Here is an 8,689-nt window from a genome sequence, read left to right on the forward strand (position 1 = left end):
TGCTTGCCTTTTATAACACAGTTAGAAGTACATTGCCACCAGCCTCAGATTTTTAGGCACTATCATTAAGTGATGGAGGGCTTATGGACTTTGAAGACACATTCTCTCAGCCAGGATGTGTCGTGTAACCCCACAGGTTTAATGGACCTGTCACCATCTTTAAAGAAGGCAGAGCCTGGTCCTTGTGTCACTAGGGCTCCAGCTACACGCTTCCGTTATTTCTTTATCCACGTGCCAAAACCACATATTTTTTCATCGGCCCCTTACTGTTTTAATCAACATTTAAAGGAAGAGAGAGGTAGGGGCTCCATTAGAAGGAATTGTAATTTAGTTCAGTGCCACTGGCTGTCAGATGAGCCTAAAATAGTCATTTACCACTCCCCAACACTACTGGATTACACTAGTAAAATAGTGATCAGAATGTTTAAAACACCTATTAAATAAATCGTTCAAGATCTTCCTGAATAAAAAAGGATTATAAGGCTTAAAAGAAATGTTTTTTCTTTAGTCATTGAACAGCACATGGCTTTATAGATCATTCTTATTTCTCTTCTGAGAATAGGGAAATGAGAGACATTTTGGGGGATTATTTTTTTCCAATTAAAATGAGTTGCAGGAAGCCACAAAATACACCACGTCCCTAGAAGGCACTCAGTTCTCCAGCTTTTTTATTTTTAGAAAAATTTAAAAGTGTTCACTCTCTAGTACCAATCATGTGTTTCAACTGCAGTAGACATTATAATCTACAACAAGATATTTTTATATACATATGAAAGATGTTAACAAGAGATTGCAACCAGAATTACTGTGATTTCCGTTACCTAATGCTGATGTACATGTATGTTGTTGATTTTGCTGGGGGAAGTGAGAAGAATGCTTGGAGGCACGTATCACACACTGTATCCGCAGTGTCTTCATGTACCACTGTTGAATGATGGATGTCAAACATGGCTCCTCCTTCAGAGCTCTTGTATTACCTTATGCTAAAACCATACAACAGTGCCCCCTGTGATGAAAGGAGCCCAACCCTGAAGCGGTTTATAGTGACTCTCATGAGGAAGGTCATAGCATGAAGCTGTAGAGTCTGGTACATTTGCAATGACAAAAGATGGTTTTTGATTAAAAGCATCAAAAATTGTTTTGGGGGGCAAGTTGTGCCTAATGTAAGTAGAAATGCTCATGGAATTCAATACCAGTTGAAGTATGTTTTACACTGGGAAGTTTGCTGGTATGTGAGTTATTGCCATGTGATGACATTCCTATGCCAGCACAGGCATTTAAGTTCTATCTACTGGGCCATTCTGAAAAAAATGAACTATTTGAATTCTGTGTAAAGAGAAGTTTAAAATATTTTAATATTCTGCCACAAACGAAAAACCTATTCCTGGCTTCATGGTGTCAAATCACTGCCCTGATATTAGATGTGTTGTAATTATAACTTCAAAAAAAAAAAAAAGACTTGATACAATTAAAAAGAAAATATACACTCTAGAAATAGTCACCAGTTTTATTTAATTTTCTTGCTTTTGTTTTCTTTATTTTAATAATTTACATTCCATAAATGTAAGTAAATATAATGAGTAATTCATAAGAAAAAGGATGAAAAATTAGGGACAAAGATTTAGACACTTTAGAGAAAGGTTATACATTTTTAAATGCTTATGATAAGAAAAAAAATCCCATTTGTGATGGTTTGAATGGAAATGTCCGCCATAGGCGTGAGTATTTTTAGCATCTGGTCCTCAGTTGATGGCACTGTTTGGGGAGGAGACTGTGTGGTGTGAATAAGAATGACTTCTGTGGGCTCATGTATTTGAATGCTTAGGGAGTGTCACTATGTGTTCAGCTAGGTGCTTTGGCCTTGTGGGAGTAGCTGTGGCCTTGTTAAAGGAAGTGGGTCACTAAGGATGGGCTTTGAGGTTTCAAAAGACCATTCCAGGCCTAGTTTCCCTCTCTCCTCCTCCTACCTCCCCCTCCTCTCTCCCTTCTCCCCCTCCCCCCTTCTCCCCCTCTCCCTCCTCTCTCCCTTCTCCCCCTCCCCCTTTCCCCCTCTCTCTCCTCCATATACATATGGCATGTGGTTGATGATGTGGTATCTTAGTTTTCTGTTCTGGCTGCCTGCTGCCACGCCCCTCCCGTCATTATGGACTCTCCCTATGGAACACTAGGCAAGACTTTCTTCTTCCGGAAGTTGCTTTGAGTCATGTTTTGTCACAGCAAATGAGAAGTAGATATACCCTGTCTGAACTCTTTATCTGCTATTCACAGTTTTAGAATAATGGCTGACAATGATAGAAATTCTACGGGCTAATCAGACTCTTCACACCGTCCGTTGAACATACATTCTATGTATGAGTTCTTTTTTTACAATTTCTTAAAGTTCCACTTGGGTTTTCTATGTTTTGTTTTGTTTTTAAGAGATTGAGGAAGTTTGGAAAGCTTAACTTATGAGTTCCATGTGCCCCCATCCTAAGTCTTCAGTTACAACTGAAAAACTTGACTTCATAGTCAGCTCATGATTTTGTTTTATTCAATTCTTAGACTCCGATCCATGGGCTGTCTTCTGAATCTAGTAAGTCTCCAAGTGTTATAGTAATCATTCAATCACTTGCCTTTCTAAGCCCATGCGAGGTATTCCAATATGGCAGAGACATGAATATCCTCTTAGACCCAGTTTATAGGCTTTCTGAGCATTGACAGTCTCGAATTGATGTGAACAGAGCATCTCGAACACGGATGTCCTGAATGAAAGAAAGACTCTGGATTTCTTTTTTGTGTTTAAGTCTGGTTTTGTTTGAGATGGGATGACTGTAAAGGATACAATTGACTTATAGAGAGAACACTGACTGGAAAATCAATTAGTTATGGAGTTCTCTTCCCTAAGGACCTTCTGCAATATTTATTTGAACAGTGTTTGATTTCTTACGATGAATCATGAGTTCTTTGCAGGAAAAAAGAATATGTCTAGGACCCTGAGCCAAAATGATTACAGCTGAAAAAAGTTGGCTCTTTTCTTGAAGATGAAATTAAAAACACAGTCACCAAACCTTGTCTAGAGAGGGATCTGCTTCCTAAGACATGTGAAACACTTTCATTTTCTGAAGCATAAAAGTGCAAACAAATAACTCCTGGTTCTCAGTCTATTGTTTATAAGCTATTCTTCATTTGAATAACAAACTAAGTTTATAGCTCATTCCTAATTCATTTTTTAGGATGTCAGACATTTAACTTAGCAAAATTATGGATATGGTATGGAAATGTCCAAAAAAACCATTAGGCAGAATTATAGATATGCTAGGTAGATGCACAGGGGAAACCATGCAATTAGCTTAATACTCTCCACTGGTTTAACTTACTAAGTACCAATTGGAAAACTTGAGGCCTTCATTCTTGTCTTGCACCTTGTTTGAGATAAGAACCTCTTGATGTTTGTTGCCTCCCATTCCAGGTGAGCTAGTCCGTAAGGCTGCAGGCAATCTCCCATCTCTGCCTCCCATCTTGTCAAAGGAATACAGACATTGCAGATATGCACTATCGCATATGACTGTACATGGGTTCTGGGGTTCAGGCAATCTGAATTTAGCTCCTCATATTTGCACAGCAACTACCATACCCTCTCCAATCCCTGCCAAGGCTCAGCAAACAGCAGAAGAGAAGACAGAAAGAACCTAAGAATCGGAGGACTGACAAGAGTACTTTGAGATGCTGTCTGAATATCACATGGATACAGTGTTCACACAAGACCTGAGCTAGATTGAGACAGACAAGATGTCAGCAGAGATATGGAAGGATCTTGCAAGGCCCCACTCATAACTGAGGAACTATTGGGGGTTGATAGTTGCTGGGGGAAAGGGAAACATTCTTTTTGAGGTTATGGCCAACTGGTAAGTGTCCCACACTCCAGTAACTGACCCCACAACCATGCCCATATGAGAGAATCTCTAATTAGATTGAATGGAAATCTAATTGGTTTCATAAAAAGAAGAGACATGAAGTTGGAGATTGGCAGGAACACTGGGGGCATCAGGGAGTATGAGAGGGAAAATGGGCAGTGATCCTATCTCATTGTATATATGGATGGAGTTCTCAAAAAAAATTTACAGAAGCATTCAATATGGCAATGTTGGCTTCAGTCCAGACATGCAAGGATGTTTCAACAAACACTAAACAACAGAAATCACATGATCATCTCAACATCTAAAAGTCTGTGACAAAATCCAATATTTATTCTCAATAAAAGCCTTAAAAATAGGAATAGAGAGATTATATCTCAATGAAATAAAGGCTACATATGGTAAACTATTGCCTATATCATGCTAGGTGGAGAAATCTCATAATAAGGAGGAAAGCCAATGTCTCCATTCCTACACAAGATGCATACACATACACACATCAATGCACACATGCACACACATGCACATAACATGCACACAGCTGCACACATGAGCACGCGCGCACACACACACACACACTCACATGTAAAATTGCATAGTGAATAGATAGAATAGCTAAGTACAGACACAGGGGGAACAAATCTTACTGCTTTTGTCAACTAGTTAGCGTTGTAGTCTGCTCTGGATAGACAGACACTCTAGCAAAATTTAAACTGCAAGTGAAATTTAATTTTAAACCACCACTATTTTCTTTCCTTTGTTTTATATTTTATCTCCTCTCAAAAACCAATTGTTCTGAAAGTAAAAAAAAAAAAAAAAAAGAGATGGAACTTTTTTCTGTTTTGATGTTGAAACAAGGTTTCATGGTCTATTCTTGTTTAGACTTGCTGACTGTAGTACTTGTCCACATGAACTTCCACAGCCAGCAAGGTGCTCTTGCTATGGTTAACCTAAGTATGTCTTTGGGGCAGGTGAAAAATACTCTATTTCAATCATTGATAACCGCCCTTATGCTTTAGGCAAATTTGTTGTCCCTCTACCGAATCATATTCCACATTTCAGCAGCAAATACACACAGGCATGTATGTGCACATGCATATGCATATGTGTATGTGATGGAGAGAACAGAGCATATGTGTATGCATATTTGTGTGTGTGTTCATATGTGCACAGGTGTGTTTAGTGAAGTGCATACATGTATGTATTGGTTGCTGGAAAGTGGAATATCAAGTTAGAAGAGATGAGTGTGCACAAATAATTGTCTTTAAAACATCATTAAAGCAGGCCCTTGCATGCGCACTTAAGTAGAAATTACCTAAATAAATTGATGTGGTTAAGCTCTGTAATTAAATTTTCAATGAACTCTTCTGTAAGACAAGGTTACTTCAGAATGAAAGTGAATTTCTCTGAGCCATCTTAGAACCTTCTTTAGAAACATTTACATTGGGGGTTGTGAGAAAGAATAAGGTGGCGTCATCCAAATCTCAAAAGAGAAATAGTAGGAAAGGCAGTCTGATATACACAGGAGCGGATACACACTTCCACTTTCCACAGGCACACATACACTCGCATGCACATACTCAAAACACTTTATCCCCAAATGAATAAAACCTTTCTCGAGTATTATCTTTTCCTTAAATTCTTTTTTCCCTATCAAATTTAAGAAACTCTATATTATTATTTCATCAGCTTTTCAGTTATTTCTTAACCCATTACATTTATATTCCTTTATTCTACAGAAATCATCTTTGTTGGGTCAAGATGCAATGGATATATTTTAAGGCTTATACATTTTCTCTGGAACCTAAACATTCCCCTATAAACCAAGAAACAATCTACAGCCTCCTTCCTGATTTCATATGGCTCAGGACCTTAGAATTCTTTAAACATTTGTAAATGTTATTTTTTAATAATGCAGACAGATAACTAATATCTGAATTCAAATAAAATATGGCTGGAACATAGCCACTGCTCTTCTCTTGTCAATGCTACTTTTGCACACTGGTGGCAGAGTTGAATGTTCACTATAATGACAGGGTAGCCACAAGGTCACATGTAATTAATCCCTAGGTAGATTGGGGAAGTGGGATTGAATGAGAAAGAACAGCTGAATCCTGGTAGCTGTATCAGAGTGCCCTTTTCGTGATCAAACACAACTACAGACAGGTTCTTTTCCCTGTATCAGAAATCCAGCTGACTTCCAAGTTGCTTACACATTTGGACCAACAAATGATCTATATCCCCCAAACACTCTAGGTTTTTTTTTTTCTTTTTTTGTAACAGCACTTGCATTTTAGTTGTGATCCCCCTTGTCCACCTTTCAAGAGGATTATAGAACAAAATACACTAAAAGGGAGACATAACTTACTATGATTTGGAAAGTAGAAAGAATAGCTTTATTTTAAACAAATCCCAATAACACACCTCTCTTTTAGGAAATGGCTAACTAAATTTCTGTTAAAGTGGCTACGCCTCTGACTGAATTATTGCCTTGGAGATGACAAGAACCAAGGAGGATCTCATCATCTGTTAACATAGCCAGACTGTGAGATGAGTATTCTAGAAAGTTTGCAAGCTCTCGACTGCTTCTCCTTAGCTGCTGGGAAGATCAGATAAGATGTCTCACTGTCACTGTTCGAGTCAGTGTTAGTTCCTTCCCATGTTGTCGTCTCTGTCTTTGGCCATGTGTTAGATATGTGTGTTCCTTAAGGTCCCACCTGTACTTCTTCATCTACTTATCCTCAAACCCCATTCCCTCCAATAGCCTTTGTGGTGGTTGACAGTGATTTGCCAACTTGACAGGAATCTCGGAAGAAGCATGCCTCTGAGCATTTTTTTAAAGGAATAATCTAGATTAATTGAACTGGAAAGACCCATACTGACAGTGGGTGGCACCATTCCCTAGGCTAGGGTCCCAGACTGAATAAACAAGAGAAAGTGACCTAAGCACCAGCCTTCAGTACCCTCTGCTTCCTCACTGCAGATACAAGGCAACCAGTTGGCTGCCCTCTCCAGTGGCTGTGCTACCATACCTTCCCTGACCTGATGTATGCCTGGCACTGTAAGCCAAAATAAATCCTTTGCCCTTGCATATTTTTTTGGTGAAATATGTGTATTTTGACATAGCAATGAGAACAATAACCAATACAAGCCTCAGACATAATCTTGATGATAGCCACTGCTCCGAGATACATATCTCAGTTCAGAGTCTGCTTGTTTTGGATTTCCTCCAGTACAATAAGCTTAGCATGTCCCAAATTAAACTCCTTCCTTCTCTAAATTCTGTTCCTTATTGCATTCTTAATCTCTATGATTAGCACAGTCGGCCACCCTGACACTAAATGAACAAATGTCTTTTTCTGTATCTCATTTTTATCCTGTATATCCATCTAATCAACAAATGCCCTCCACTGCGTCTCAGGTCTCACCACACACTTCATAACCATTACTTCCAGTCTTCTGGATTCGCTGAGGATGCCAGGTGTGGTGGTATAAGGCTAATCTCAGCCCTCAGGCGGCAGAGACAGGTGGATCTCTATGAGTTTACGGTCAGCCTGCTCTGTATAGTGAGTTCCAAGACAGCCAAAGCAACAAAGTGACACACTGCCTCAAGACCAACACCAAACATTAACTTCACTTTCTGTCACAAGTAGCTTTATACTTTTTTGCTTTCTATTTCCACCAGAGTTATCTTTTTCTTCCTATCCAGCAGGTAGGTGATACTCTCGGGACTCTGGTGATTCTAATTTTCCATGATCCAGACACTAGAATCTATCTGTTCGCAATCCAGTCATTCTCCCAAATAGTACTTGTTAAACACGTACAATGTGCCAACCCTCACGTAGATCAGAGAGACAGAAATATTCTTTGCTCCATAGGGATTACAGCTCAGAGGAAGTAATAAATATCAAGGAAGGAACCATCACACTTTTCCTTAAGCCACACTGGCAAAGGCACCATTTCCCACCCAGTGGCACCTGCAGTTAGCAACCTTCGTCTGGGGTACACTAACCGTCAAACATGGCTCAGATCCCTGCTCCTCTGTTGCTAGAACCTTCCCCCACAACTTGCTGTTGTCAGAGTAAATTCTGGCCTAGCTAATTTCCAAGTCAGTCTCTATGTCTCTATTATTTAAACACAATGCTCTACATTCCTAACCTCCTAGTCTACCTGAGCTGTGTTTTGGTGGTGGTGGTTGTGATGCTGAAGATCAAATCCAGAGCCTTGTACACAATGAGCTGGCACTCTTCCACTGAGCTGTATGCTTAGCATGACACGCTTAGGTTTTCCATGTGTAGTCTGTGAAAGATGAATGCTATCATGACTAACTAAACAATTATAGCTGGTTTGAAGTTGTTTTGATTAATTGATTAGTCATATCTTTTGGTGACTAGAGCCTACAAACTGGAATAAAGATATACATATGTGTATCTATATGTATATGTATGTAACACACACACACGTGTGTGTGTAATCAGCATTAGTTTAAAAATAAAATTTGTGGGCTGGAGAGATGGCTCAAAGGTTAAGAGCACTGGCTATTTTTCCAAAAGTCCTGAGTTCAATTCCCAGCAACCACATGGTGGCTCACAACCATCTATAATGGGATCTGATGCCCTTTTCTGGTGTGCAGGCACACATGCAAGCAGAGTGCTAGATACATAATAAATAAATCTTGAAAAACTCAAATATTTAAAATTTGTAAAAATGAATCTAAAATAATATCCAAAGAGATATCACTTTGCTCCAGGTACTGTGGGGAGCAGCCTTCTTCTTTGTCTTCATCCCCTCCCCCT

This window comes from Mus caroli, chromosome 13, assembly GCF_900094665.2.
Source record: "Mus caroli chromosome 13, CAROLI_EIJ_v1.1, whole genome shotgun sequence".
Taxonomy (NCBI): domain Eukaryota; kingdom Metazoa; phylum Chordata; class Mammalia; order Rodentia; family Muridae; genus Mus; species Mus caroli.